This window comes from Pogona vitticeps, chromosome 5 (assembly GCF_051106095.1).
Source record: "Pogona vitticeps strain Pit_001003342236 chromosome 5, PviZW2.1, whole genome shotgun sequence".
NCBI classification, from domain to species: Eukaryota; Metazoa; Chordata; class Lepidosauria; order Squamata; family Agamidae; genus Pogona; species Pogona vitticeps.
Genome location: NC_135787.1, coordinates 39,552,044 through 39,567,902, shown reverse-complemented (window position 1 = coordinate 39,567,902; position 15,859 = coordinate 39,552,044). Strand labels below are relative to the sequence as shown.

The following is a 15,859-nucleotide window of genomic DNA, read 5'->3' as shown; positions in this document are numbered from 1 at the left end:
GAAGTGAATGAGAGTATACAAAATACACTAATCTAGTTGTCATATGGCAATTTTTTCCAAGCAATTATTTATTTATCTAAATGTACAAATTTTTTGTTAAATACTATGGCACCCAAAGCCACCCAGAGTATACTTCAGTCTAGATGGGCGGGGTATAAATTAAATAAATAAAATAAGTACCTGATAGCAGTAAAAATGTACAATTTCAAAGAAGTATAATACAAACAGCTGCCAAAAATATATACATAAGTAGGCAGTTTATGGATTATTATTTTTCTTTTATTTAGCATTATTTATATGCCTTTCTCTCTTCATGTATTGCTGCTTTGTCGTGGCAAAGGGGCTTGAATAATTCAGAGAAGCTATGGGCTATGCTGTGCAGGGACACCCAAGACGGACAGGTCATAGTGGACAGTTCCGACTAAACGCAATCCACCTGGAGTAGGAACTGGCAAGCCGCTCCAATATCTTTGCAAAGAATACCCCATGAACAGAAACAAAAGGCTAAAAGATATGATGCTGGAAGGTGGACCCCTCAGGTCAGAAGGTGTCCAACATGTTACTGAGAAAGAGCGGAGGACTAGTACAAGTAGCTCCAGAGCTAATGAAGTGGTTGAGCCAAATCTGAAAGGAAGCTCAGCTGTGGACGCGCTAGGAAGTGAAAGGAAAGTCCAATGCTGCAAAGAAAAATACTGCACAGGAACCTGGAATGTAAGATCTATCAACCTTGGTAAATTGGATGTGGTCAAACAGGAGATGGCAAGAATAAACATTGACATCCTGGGCATCAGTGAACTAAAATGGACAGGAATGGGCGAATTCAATTTAGACGATTATCACATCTACTATTGTGGGCAAGAAGCCTGTAGAAGGAATGGAGTAGCCTTCATAGTAAACAAAAGAGTGGGAAAAGCTGTAACGGGATATAATCTCAAAAACGATAGAATGATTTCAATGCGAATCCAAGGCAGGCCTTTCAACATCACAATAATCCAGGTTTATGCACCAACCACCAATGCTGAGGAGATTGAAATTGACCAATTTTATGAAGATTTACAACACCTTCTAGAACTGACACCAAAGGAAGATGTTTTTCTCATTATAGGGGACTGGAATGCTAAGGTAGGGAGTCAAGAGATAAAAGAAACAACAGGTAAGTCTGGCCTTGGAGTTCAAAACGAGGCAGAGCAAAGGTTAATAGAGTTTTGTCAAGAGAACAAGCTGGTCATCAGAAACACTCTTTTCAAACAACACAAGAGGTGATTCTACACATGGAAATCACCAGATGGGCAATACAGAAATCCGATTGATTATATTCTCTGCAGCCAAAGATGGAGAAGCTCTACACAGTCAGCAAAAACAAGACCTGGAGTTGATTGTGGTTCTGATCATCAGCTTCTCATAACAAAATTCAAGCTTAAATTGAAGAGAGTAGGAAAAACCACTGAGCTAGTCAGATATAATCTAAACCAAATCCCTTATGAATACACAGTGGAAGTGAAGAACAGATTTAAGGAACTCAGTTTGGTGGACAGAGTGCTGAAGAACTTTGGATAGAGGCTCGTAACATTGTACAGGAGGCAGCAAAAAAAAAAAAAAACATCCCAAAGAAAAGGAAATGCAAGAAAGCAAAGCAACAGTCCAATGAGGCGTTACAAATAGCAGAGAAGAGAAGGGGGGAAAATTCAAGGGAGATAGGGAAAATTACAGAAAATTGAATGCAGACTTCTAAAGAATAGCAAGAAAACCAGAGAGTTCGAGAAAAATATCTACTTCTGCTTCATTGACTATGCAAAAGCCTTTGACTGTGTGGATCACAGCAAACTATGGCAAGTCCTTAAAGAAATGGGAGTGCCTGACCACCTTATCTCTCTCCTGAGAAACCTATACTTCGGACAGGAAGCAAGAGTTAGAACTGGATATGGAACAACTGATTGGTTCAAAACTGGGAAAGGAGTACGACAAGGCTGTATATTGTCTCCCTGCTTATTTAATTTATATGCAGAATACATCATGCGAAAGGCTGGACTGGAGGAATCCCAAGCCAGAATTAAGATTGCCAGAAGAAATACCAACAACCTTCAATATGCAGATGATACCACTCTGATGGCAGAAAGTGAGGAGGAATTAATGAACTTTGTAATGAGGGTGAATGAGGAGAGAGCAAAAAACGGTCTGAAGCTCAACATCAATAAAACCAAGATCATGGTCACTGGTCCCATCACCTCTTGGCAAATAGAATGGGAAGATATGGAGGCAGTGACAAATTTTACTTTCTTGGGCTCCATGATCACTGCAGATGGTGACAGCAGCCACAAAGTTAAAAGATGCCTGCTCCTTGGGAGGAAAGCAATGACAAACCTAGACAGCATCTTAAAAAGCAGAGACATCACCTTGCCAACAAAGGTCCACACAGCCAAAGCTATGTTTTTTCCTGTAGTGATCTACAGAAGTGAGAGCTGGACCATAAAGAAAGCTGACCGCCGAAGAATTGATGCTTCTGAATTGTGGTGTTGGAGGAAGCTCTTGAGAGTCCCCTGGACTGCAAAGAGAACAAACCTATCAATTCTAAAGGAAATCAACCCTGAGTGCTCACTGGAAGGACAGATCCTGAAGCTGAGGCTCCAATACTTTGGCCATCTCATGAGAAGAGAAGATTCCCTGGAAAGGACCCTGATGTTGGGAAAGTGTGAAGGCAAGAGGAGAAGGGGACGACAGAGGACGAGATGGTTAGACAGTGTCACCGAAGCTACCAACATTAATTTGACCCAACTCCGGGAGGCAGTGGAAGACAGGAGGGCCTGGCGTGCTCTGGTCCATGGGGTCACGAAGAGTTGAACACGACTAAACAACAACAAATATGCCTTTCATCACCCTGAGGGAACCCAAGGCACCTAACAAGTATTGCTAAAACACAATAAATTACAATTTTAAAACAGCCATTATACTGGAATAATAGTCAAAACGTACTGAACATATAAAAACATTTATTACAGAAGTAACGCCCAGTAAGTAGGGCCTTTAAGTCATAGTTATGTAAAGTTACTTATTTATTGTATTTATATGCCACTTTTCTCACAGAACTGGGACTCAAGGCAAGTAAAGCAAAAAGCAAAGTGTTCTACTTCTATACTGCTTCAAGCACTCGCTGGACAGTTTACAATTTAATGATGCAGGCTACACATAGCCACCCCACTCCCATGAATGAGATGGGTACTTAGTTTACCAACTCAGAAGGATAGAAAGTTAAGTCAACCCAGAGGTAGCTACCTGAGCCCAGGATCAAACTCAGGTCATGAGCAGAGTCTTCACTGCAGCACTGCAATTTAACCACTGTGTCATTGACTCTTTGTGTAAGAACAACAGCCAACTGAACTAAAGAGAGCAATTGTCATAATCCATTCCATGGGAAAGGTTTTGTTAGCATCAGAAGGTCTTTGTCATTTTCCAAAAGGTGATGAAATATGGGGCTGACAAACCTCCCTAGGAAAGGAGTTCTAGAGCATGGATACAGCCAGTTAGAAGACCTGCTCATTCTGTTGATCTCAGAGGGCCTTTCCAGCTGGTCCCAGAAGAACATGGGAAAGTCTGTGCTGGAGATGGTAGCGAATCAGACAATCTGATCCCAAGTCATTTACAGTGGTGGGATCCACAGTGGTGCCTCACTTTACGATTGCTCCGCATTACAACAATCTTTTTGCAATCACAATTGCGATCGCAAAACGATGGTGTAAATGGGGGAATTTTGCTTTGCAATGATTGGTTCCCTGCTTCGGGAACCGATTTTTTCGCAAAATGACGTTTTTTAAACAGCTGATCGGTGGTTTCAAAATGGCCACCGGGTAAATAAAATGGCTCCCCGCTGTGTTTAGGGACGGATTCCTCACTATACAGGCAGTGAAAATGGCTACCGTATGGAGGATCTTCACTGGACGGTGAGTTTTAAGCCCATTGGAACGCATTGAAAGGTTTTCAGTGTGTTTCAATGGGCTTTTTATTTTCGCTTTACGATGTTTTCGCTTAATGGTGATTTTCCTGGAACAGATTATCGCCGTTAAGCGAGACACCACTGTATAGACTTAGAGTGACAGCCATATGCCAACCCATGTCTAGAAACAAGAAGCCAGTCTATTATTTGTGATATTGAATTCAGAAAATTACAGACTAGTTTTTCTTAAACTACTTGCTGCTGTTGGTATATAGCTTTTCTGACTTTTGAATACAGTAGCTTTTCTGGCCAAAATCTGAAACCATTTAGACAGTAGCTGGTGCAGTAATCTGCAGGAGAGGCATTTAAGCTGAAAAAAGACACAAGATCAGTTGTAACACATGCCAAAGTTTCAATGGTTTGTTATTTGTTTTAATCCGTTGTGGCTGGGTGTACACGCTGCTGCTATGGACATGTTGGGAGCTGGGTGTGATGTCACATCATGTCCCACTCTCTCTACACTTTTTTATTTTTTAAAATGGTGCTCACGTGCATATGTGAATGTGCAATTTAATTACAGGCTTTAAAAAAGAAGCCACACATCACATCTGCAAACAGAGACATAAAGGAGGGGAGGGGAAACAAAGATGTAAGAGGGAGAGGAAGGAGTTGGTGAACAGAGAATAGGAAAGGGACAGGCAGAAGTGAATCAAGGGTCCTGGATCTTGAGTTCCCTGGAAGCTCAGCAGGGTGTTCCTGAACTGCAAGGGGCTCTTTCTATTTTACTGTAATCTTAAGTAATCACTCTTATTAAGTTCAGTTAAAAGTTAAAAATAGCTCCAAAAGCAGACAAAGGTGAGAGAACTGGGGGAGGCAGGGACAGGATGGATAGATGACTGGCAGGAAAAAGGGGGAGGTCCTCTGCCAATCAAAACTGGAAAGTACATTCAAGGCAATGAAAGGTTTTGCTTTGAGATACAGAGGATCCCATAAACAGTTCCAAGGATTTTTGTATCCAGTTTGCCTCCCCATGTTTCTTGTCACCTGTAAAATGCCGCTCTGTCTGGCTGCAGTATTAACTCTGTGAATCCCTGTTTTCTGTTGAAGAGTACATTTCTGATGCTCTCTGGAGGCAATGCTTGTTCAGATATATAGTTCAGTGCGCCCCTCCTCACCTACCATCTAGCATGGTTATGAGAACTAATTAGTTAATGTTTGTACAGCACTTTGAAGCTGTAATGCCCTATTAGGTTTGAGTCTGTGCCTGATGCCTGAGCAGAGCTCCCATTAATGTTAATGGAGGTTATAGACGCTTCTCAAGCGGAGAATATGTGTGCTAAGAATAATTATACTTATTAGCGCATTTCACAATATTACTCGATCAGCCTTTTGTAATTTAACTTAATTGTTTTTCTTTAAATATAACTTACTGAAATTAAACTTATGGGTAATTTTGAGTCTTCTTATATGCAAGATGCAACCTGCCTGTTAAAACCCACAGTAAAACAGAGAACATCTCCCCCCTCCCCCCCATTCTAAGTGTTTTTATGCTGTTATTCTCTCCCCCCCCCCCCATTTCTTTTGTCCGGAGAATAATGTGTTTCCACATTATGCAATTGGCAGGATACCTTTCAGGCTATGAAAGCAAGCATAACAACACCTAGTCCAAATCATATTTGATTACCGCTAATTACAGTGCTGTCATATAGAAGGGGAGAGCAAGACGGCTGGCTTTGTCAGATCACAGTGAAATAACCTGCTGTCTGTCTGCTGACTTAATAGCTTTAATTGCTAGTGAATAATCAAGTTCTGGTGGATGTGTTTGAACATATCAGCTGGCACCAAATATTTCAATTAAGACTAGGTTGTGTAACTCTCTTTTCTGTTGTTAGAATAGTTCAATTGTAGCTCTAGAATTCCAAAAATGGGACTTTCTATAGTGGACAGCATATAGATGTCTCTGCTTAATCACAGTGGTTTTCTCTGGTGAAGCTGTATATGGTGGAAATACAGAATCCTTTCATGTCAATCAGAAGCACCATACTTACAGATTTCTATCAGAGATTGTTCTCTCTCTCTCTCTCTTATAACATACCATAATAAAACAGATTGAGGCAGGGAGCAAGAGTTGCAGAAGCAGTACCTGCCAAGGAAGGACAGGGTTCATCTACTTAAAATTCCCATCCTAGGATGTGAAATGCTATTTCTAAGGGTTCCTGACAGACCTTAACTGACACAACCTCTTCAGGAAATTTGTTCTAAAGCTATTGATACCTTCACAATAACTATTTAGCAGAGTCAGGGAAGCAAGTAGAAAAAAGTGAACATTTTACATCTGATCTGTTGATCGTAATAAAGTATTATTATTATTATTATTATTATTATTATTATTATTATTATTATTATTAGTAGTAGTAGTAGTAGTAGTAGTAGTAGTAGTAGTAGTAGTAGTAGTAGTAGTAGTAGTAGTAGTAGTAGTAGTGAACATTTTAACTGCTAGTGAGCTCTGTAAGAGCTTCTTGCTGATTCACAGAGAACTTCATAACATTTGAGTAACTACTACCCATTTTCCTTCAAAGATTCACATCCTTGCCATTTGCTATGTTTAGAATTTGTTATTAATATACTCCATTTATGTAGTAACATACATTGACTTATGCTGCTTGCATTGACAATGTATGAGAAGAGTGAAGCTACAAAGCTGAATGGTGCAGATTTCTTCAACTGAATTTAATGTGCTGCACAAATGTCCTTAAAGAGAAATGAAGAGATTTGATCATAGGATTGTTAACCTTTGTCCACTTCTTTTCATTTACAAGACTGGAATTTGTGTTTTTCCATTTTAATTTTACATTCTTTGGTTACACAAATTCAAGTCTATTTGTCTCAAGAAAAAAACACGATTTCCATCCTTGTAAACCAGAATAAGCAGACAAAGATTAACAGTCATTGAGACAAAATGCAAAAGAAAGCAGCATAAATGTTACTTGGAACACAAAAGCAATGACTTTTTTTTTGCCAAACTTATTAAAAATAAAAATACAACAAGGAGGAAGATGGGCATGAGAAATCATAGCCAAAAATCTCTAGGGACAACTTTGTTTCCATCAAGTAACTTAAAAGCAATAGGTATGATTCTAAAATGGGAGCACTGGAAGAAGCATAACGTCAGATGTAGACATGTTCTGAGGAACAGATTCCCCAAGAACAAGTTTTGTCTTTTCTTAAGACAAACCTGAGAGGAAAGGCCTGGCAAATTATGTTTCTGCACCTTTGTTAAAAGCAGAATTTGTCCCCAGTCTCTAAATTCACTTCATCCTGATCAAAGCTTCTATCAAAGTATTTTATTCCATCTTTGAAGGCCTTTTTCTCAGGGGTTTAATACTTGTTTGATCAAATCATTACTAGCCACATGAGACAAAGAGCATATTCTTGTGACAAAATCTGTGCTGCCACCTGCCTTTGACCTCCTGGGCTCTTTCTCCCTCATCTACTCTGTCAGCATGGATATAGTGGCCTATTCTGGTGTGCCTTCCCTCCTCACACACAGGATCTTAGGAAACATCCTCCTTACGGGATTCTTTTACATTACAGTTAGCTTTCTTCAAGCATAATTTTTGCAAAGCCCTTCTCCTTTTAGTGATATAATTTCCCAAAATAGCTTGGATTTTTAAAAATCCCCACCAGTGAACCTGTGGAACACACCTTTTTGTCTTGGGAGTGCCTCCAAGTACGGGTTCTTTGAACTCAATTCTTTTGAAATCAGTGAGAGTTATACTGTAGCACTATCCTGTCCAAAAATCACCATGGCATAAACAAATGCATATTAGTTCTGTGGGGAAGGTTGGTCCCAGTTTTGCTAAATGTAAGATCTCCTTTTGCATTAATTAAGTGACCATTGCAAGGTTACAAGAGGGAAGGGCTGCGAAGGGGTAGAGGATATTATTTGAAGAATTCTTGGCATGTAGAATTAAGTGAACCAGGTAGCAGGTCATGGAAAAGAGTTTGACAGAGACTATTGGCAGTATTGACATAGTAGTCAATACTGGACTTGATAGAAAAATAGCCCGATCTCTCATAAAGCCTCTTTGTATGATTAAAAAAAAGCAAAAGCCTGGCCTGCTATAAGTCATCTTGAATCTAAGTCTGACAGAATTAGATACCTTGTAAATCATGGTTGCTTTCACACTCATTTCACTTCCTCTCATTTCTTGGAAGGAGAAAGTGGATTGCTCATATCCAGTATTGAGATTTGCTCCCACTGCTAGTGCGGTCTTTAGGAAGTGTTGCATTATAGTGACTTGGAGGCTTAGTAGTACCTCGTAAGAATCTCTTACTTGCTAATGAACATATTACATGTAATCATAAAGGATGAACATACCATGGATCTCTGTGCTTGACAGGAAAAAGGGTTTCAAGAGTAGGCCTCTCATTGTGAAAAACAGTGAAGTTGCCACCTCATACTACAAAATGACATAAGGGGGGAAATTGAGATAACGTGTTATCCATGTGCTTTCTCATAGAGGGAGAACAGTGATCTGCTCTCCTGACAGAGATGATGATAATGAAGAGATGCCATTAAGGTAGCATGCTATATATACTGGCACATATTTTCCTAGATTCACCATGGTTATATAGGGTGCCATCTTGGATACATCTGTATTAGTTATGTACAGGGTAGTGAATGGAAAATTATTATGCCATCAGATCTTTGCTTCATAATGATGTATACTTTCTGGACACATAAACATACAGGGGTTTCGCCATCAATCCTGAACAAACTTGGTTACTTGCAGCAAGTGTGGAAGAACACACGAGTGTGCTCAGGACCATCAGCAGCACCTTGAATATTGGAATAGCTATGTGTATTTTTTCTATATAAACTTGACAATATGGTAATAAATAATAATCATGTTCCAAGTCAATTCTGACTTATGGCGACCCTTTCCAGGTAGAGAGTAGTCAGAAGTGGTTTACCATTCCCTTCTTCTAGGGTCATTCTGATGCAGCTTGCCTATGATTACACAGGCTGGCTGTACTCATACTGAAATTGCTGTCTGCATTGCCAATTCTGTTTTGTTGATCACTTTATTTCTACATTCACCATTGCTGATTTCTGTTCCAACCAGAGACATTTATTCTTTACATATTTTGTAGACATTCATAAATCATGACTTCTTTTCATATTCCTCGGTGGGAACGTCTTTGAAGAGTTCTGCACATGCCATATGGAAGGCTAAGAAACACTTGAAGGAAAAAAAATTTAAAGAGCTGAGATAGTTATGCTTCAAATAACTTATCTGAGCTTTTTAATATTTTTCCTCAGTCAAGGCCATGCTACTTCAAAATGTAACAAGGGGAATCCATTTTTAATGCTGGTGTTCAATGTGGATTATATTATAAATGCTCAGTGAAAGCAGCAGTAGCAGCAACAACTACAACACAATGAAAAGACCAACAACTTTTGCAATTTAATACTAGCTATAATGAAATATGCCAAAATCAGAATTGGCCAGCTGAAAACGTCAACAAAATAACAATCTATTTAGTACTTCCAAAAAAGGAAATGTGCCAGAACGTTAGTCCATTTAACCATCTGGCTTTTGGGGATGATAACAATGCAGGCGAAAGCTAAATGAATTCTTAGCTCTGCTCTTCAGTGTGTGGAATCTTGGAATGATTTTGCCATACTAGGTCATTTTGCTCAAAGGTCTGAGGTACTAATTGTGATTTGTTCTGCCTCTTAATAAGCAAGTATGGATGTATGATATTCTTACACTAATCAAGAGATACAAGTGAAAGAGAAAAGGAAGACCAGTTCCATGGAGGGTGTAGCAAGTGGTATTAAATGATGGTTTATGACTGCCACTTAGGTATGACATACTAATATTTAGACATTTTAAAGTTCTCTCGTTACTTTTGTGCTGTAGTTGTCTGCTGCCTTCATCCAGAAACTCTTAATAATCTCTTCACCCAGTTAATATTCAGTTATGAACAAATCTATTGCAGTTTCAGTGATGAATAAATGCTAATTTATACATATATACTTACAGTCTGACTGCCTAATTAATGATTTTCTGTGCCACTCACAGAAATGCAAATCATTATCTTTCTTGACTCTATTTGTCTTAAATTTAGGGAGAATTTAAGCTATGATTGTCACCTTGCAAAGAGATTTTTTTAAAAAATAATTTTAAAACAAGCTTACCAACTTGAGAAAACATCAGTGGTTGCATAACCTTGAAATGTGTAAAGTTGTATGATTGCAGCACAGTCTTTCCCTGCTAGAGGCTCCACTAATAAGCCTCTGCCTCTCTCATCAAACAATCATGCATGCAATATGTGGTAGATACATTGTTAACTCTCCTGAAATTAAGTATTAAAAATCTGTACAATGCTTACACTGTGGGCTTTGGTTCAGAGAAAAACATTTGGGCTGTGTGAGTCTTGGAACATGACACTTTTATGGGTTGAGCGGCTAATTTCACAGCTGCATTCAAAATCCATTGTGGACCTTATCCTCACCACCACACATCACTGAAAGGGGGACGCATAGTAGCATCATACACACCCACACAAACCTGCAACAAAAAGATGGGAATTTTCCAGAACACAAGGCATGGGGAATATACACATTTCTTTAGAGTGAAACTGCATTCACCGGAACATTGTGGGAGCACAGTTCCACTATATAAAAAGTGAGAAATTGGAGTAGGGAGTTTGCCCAGCATGCTGCTGAAAGCCAGTGTGGGGATTGCAAGAATCAGAAAAATGGCCGGGAAAGTACAAATGTGTTGTGGGGCTTTGTGTTAACTATCCATAGCTTAGACTGGAGTTCTCCAAACTATGGCCTGTGGGCCACATCTGGTCCACCTGGCCTTTTTATCCAGCTCAGGCATAGTAAGAGGAGGGAAGGGGGACCCGAGTGATTCCCCACTCTCGCTGTCTTCGCAAAGGTCCCCCTTCCCTCCTTCAGCCCTAAAAATGTGTCATTTGTTGCACTGCCCTTTGTTTCATTCTGGATTGCTTCATCATAGGATTTTCAAGGTATCAGTATTGAACAGTGGTTTACCATTGCTTCCTTCTGAAGAGCACTAACAAGCTGCGGCTCTATGAAAGATTGGCTGGTGTCTGCTGCTATTTAACAGCGGTCTTTCGAGAATTTTAAGGCTCCATCATTATTGGAACAATCAATTCTCTTCTGTTGATATGATCTTCAGTTGTTGTAGAGGCTGGCTGCATCTTATTCTGGTGTCTCAGTGTTACTTATTCTGCCTTGGAAGCCCATGGCAGAAAGTAGACATAGAAATAAAACAAAGTTGCGCGTCCAACAGAGTGCTGAATAGGTTTAATCAGGATCCTAAATATGAATCAACAATCACCTTTAAGGTAAAGGGGGGGGATAAGGATAGCATACCCAGATTCTTAAGTATGGGGTTGATGTTACTTGTTAGCCACAAGTCAGAGGCAAAGGAAAAACCCAAATAATAATATTATTAATACTCTGCAATGTATGTGCTGTTTCGATTTTAAATTTGAATGTACGGTTTCATTGTGTGTGTGTGTGTGTGTGTGTGTGTGTGTGTGTGTGTGTGTGTCTATACATCTGTATGTACCTAGAAATATATGTATAGCAAATAGCAGAACAACTATGCTGCAGCAAGGATGTGTTCCACTTATCATCATCTGTTCTATGGACAGGAAATAGAGCCATTGGCACAGAAAAGGACTTGAGATAGCATCTAAAACCCTTTAAGTAAACATACAGAAAGCCTTGAGATCTCTTTATGAACTCGTCAGAGAAAGCAATATTCCTGAAGTGCCTCTTGGCCTCACAGCCTTTGTACATGATAGAGTGGAGGTAAAACAAGCCATTGCACATGACACTCAGCTGCGTTTCAGCGGGAATTTTAGGACTACACTCCTCTCCCCCACTTAACTAGGAGGAAGCCCCATTAAACCTAATGAGACTTTCTTCTCAGTATACATGGATAAGATTGCTCTGGAATCCTGTTGTTATATGCTGTCAAGATGCTAACAATGTATAGCATCTCCAGTAGGATTTTTAATGTCCATGAGCTATTCAAGGAGTGGTTTACCATTGCCACCCCCAACTGAATTTCTGTGGCTGAGCAGGGATTTGAGACCAAGTCTTCTGAGTCCTAGTCTGAAACTATATCCACTATACCACGTCACCTCTCTGCAGACATATGTAATCATGATTCATACTAGACCCTGTTTGCTGTAGTGCTGAAACATGACCACAGAGACTAGTCTTAACAAGGATCATCTTAACATGAATGTAGGTGAAGTTCCCAACTTAATCTGAGAAATTTCAGAGTAAGTACAACACATATGTCCATAGTGATCCTGTAGTAGGAAAAGCAATTAACAATTCTCACACCTCCTCACACATTGTACTAACTGTAAATGGAAGTTTAATCAATAAATAATTGCTTTTTGACTCTGTTATGGGAAAAGGACTTCCCCTTCCATTGTTTGCACAATAAATTATTAGACCCCTGCTTCCTTTTGGGTGTTTAGAAAGATGGTATAGGATAGTGAGTTATTAATCTACCACCACTTGTAAATTTAAAAAAAAAACTATTGTTGTTTAAATTTATTTGTTACCTTTAACAAAATAATTTGCTAGTTTATTTTAAAAAAATCAAAGTCACTCAACACAGGAATTTAGAATGTTAAATTAGGTCATCCAGCTTCCTAAATAATACAGTAGTTGCTTCTTTGTTTATAAGTAAAGCCCATATAACTTTAAGATAATATCTCTAATAATTTGGGGATGGGGGGAAACTCAGAATGAAGCCAGGCTGATATAAAACATAAGAGGGCAGATTGTTGGGAAAACATTACACAGCCTGTATAAACCAAAAGCTGGGAAAGAAATGCAACCTTCATAATAGGAATGGTTCCCTCCTCCACAGTATTGCATGCGTCAGCCACAAAAATAGCAACTTCAGGAACAAAGCTTAGTTGGTAACTGAAAAGGAAGGGAAAAAGAAAGAGACTGCTGAAAATTGTATTTATTGAATCCTTCTCCCATGATAACCAGGCCATTTTTGTTAGTTACTGTAGAAAAAAAAAGTGCAAAGTTTGAGCCAAAAGATCACAGCGCTTCTGCTTGTGTTTTTCTCTTTCTAGCCTGCTTGGGTTGGCTCTGTGGTCACTTTCAGCCATGTCAGCATGTTGAAAATTGCTGATGGTAAACACCCAGAGGTATGCATGCACAGTCCTGGAGAAACCACAAAGAATATAGCCTTCAGGGGAAAATGGGAGGTTTGCTCATTGTAACATATTCGTCTTATGTTGAGTTTTTACGACAGTTCTCCAAAAAATTAGATGTTTGGCAGAGGTAGTATAACTCAGGGATTTTCAGTTAGGTTTTCTGTTCTAGAAGTGTGAAGTGAAATATACAGAATTGAAGCAGAGACGGACAGATAATTGAGGAACCATGTCCTCAATTAGCAGTAAATTATATGTGCATATATACACTTTGGTCTGAATGCAGTTTTAATTCCAAATGGAATATGCCTATTGAAACAAATGTAATTTAATACTAGTGTTGACTAATATGCCCCATTTGTCACCTTAGTTGGATTTAGCACATTTCCGTCTAAATTTCTCATTTGGATTGATAGTCATGCTAAAAAAGATGTTATGAATGGCGGTGCTGGAATTATTTGCTTATGTTAGTAGTGTGTGACTAATACAGTCACACTGGAACAGGTGAACATGTCACATGGTGTTTATGGTTTACATATTTGGCGTAGGTGTTGGTTTTAGTCTTTAGAACCCTAAGTGTTTGGGGAACAGCTCATCAAACGAATAGTCCTCATATTTCACCTAAGATTTTGAGACCATTTGCTGTGCCACCTTTTATCAAGAGGCTCATGAATACAAATAACATTTTATCACTTGGTAAAGGTGAGCGCAGATGAAGCCAGGTAGTTGTCCCATGGAAGGGCATTAACATCCCTTGCACCACAACAGAGGAAGCCCAGTACAGTTCCACCCATCCATCTAGTGAAAGGATGCCAAGCAGAAACTTGGCACTCGGGCATTTTCACATTGTGGTGTTAAGTATTTAGTATTTTTTTGGTCCTGGACCATTTTGGATTTTAAAGGCCAACACAAACCTTTAATTGAGCCTGAAAGACAAAGGGTATCTACTAATTAAAATTCAGTTGTAGCTGAGATGATCCGCCATCCCTTGCTTTATGGCCTATTCTATCATTCTCCTAAGAAATAAATTATGTTTCAGAATATCGTGCTCAGTGTGAGGTTCTCCTTTTTGATTGGAGGTTTATTCTTCAAAATTTTTACATTTCCCACAGGGTTACATAACTGTGAATTTCTGCTGTTTCATTATTGAGGAAAATTAAGTGTTTCAAATACTTCTGACAGAGGCCACATTTATTATTTCGTGCTCAGACCTCTTTTTGTCCTCCTATAGATTCCACTGTCTTTGCTTTGGGCCTATTAGTTCCCTAGCAATTCTTACCAGCTGTGGTGGGTGTAGTTTTAGCTAGCTTTCTAGAAAACGTGTACCGATCATCCAAGTATAGCAAGCTCCTTTGGCAAATTTTAGTCTTTGAAAGTCCATGAAGTTCACAGTTTCTTTATCTTGTGTTCAATACAAGAATCTAAGAGCACATTAAAAACATATGATAGCAAAGAACAAAAGAGCATATAAAACAGCTGTTAGAAGTGCTGAAGGGGTTGGCAGTTTGGCTTCCTTTCTATTTAAATGCAGAAGGGTTAACTGTTGGACCAGCTTTGATGAGTATCACCAACATAGAAATCAGCTGTACAGTGTATCAGGCAGTGTTAGATTAATCCAGTGCCCAAAAAGCCAACACATGGAGCCTTGAGAAACTAAAAGCAGTAATGTCTAAACCCCACCTGAACTTGGGCAGCTACAATGCCAATACCAGCTGGAGACCAAAAGCTAAGATTCATGAATAGAAATGGAGATACTTATACTCATAAATAAATAGGAATATCCCTGTCCAAACTACACCTAGTGTGAGTCCGGCCCCCACAACCAGCTGGTCCACTCATGCGTCCCAGCACCACCAGCATCCCACCTTTTCCACTAATAATGGGAGTAGCTCCTCCATCTCCCTGCTTGGCTGGCCACTCAGCCACTCCTGAGACAGGGATATTTGTAATAATTTACAAGTACAAATATATATATACTAATCTCTGTTCATGAAGGCCTTATAAGATTGCACATCCAGATATCTCGGATGGAAGTGCTACTTTTTGTACCTCCGTGTGAAGCTGCCTGTGGAAAGTGGAAACTTCAGCGGGTCCAAAATGTGGCAGCCAGATTGCTGACAGCGGTTGGTTACAGGGCTCACAACCCACCCACCCCCCGTTACAGCAGCTCAACTGGCTGCTGATCCGTTTCTAGACACAATTCATAGTGTTGGTTCTAACCTATAAAACCCTAAATAGCTTTGGGTGCAAGGTATTGCAGGGACTGTGTCTCCTTTTATGAGTCTGCCCAGGTGTTTAAGATAACCAGGAGAGGTCTTTCTCTTGGTCAGACCATCCCTTTACAGGTGCATTTGGTGGGACACAGGAGAGGGCCTTCTCTATTGCTTCTCCCAGACTTTGGAACTCCCTTTCACAGGAGGCCAAGCTGACCTCATATTTGCTATCCTTCTACAAGCAATGTTAGTGTTTCTTTTCAGGCCAGCTTTCTTTTAGTGACTGCTTACCTGAGTGGGTTATTTAAATTAATTGTTGTACCTTCCTGCTTTGAAACTGTTTTTCATGTGGCTTTTGTTAACCATTTTTAGTGTGGTTTTTAAAAAATCCTTTTTAGTATGTGTATACGTACTTCATGCTCTGGAGAGGACACTCCTCGATTCAGAGCATGTTACCATAGTCTCTCGAGACTGAAGG

General features: G+C 39.5%; 1 protein-coding gene across 1 annotated transcript in view; it reads left to right on the top strand.

The window, feature by feature from the left end:
- Positions 1-15,859, top strand: part of MAML3 (mastermind like transcriptional coactivator 3) — a 344,514-nt gene that overhangs the window by 138,095 nt on the left and 190,560 nt on the right. The window lies entirely within an intron of this gene.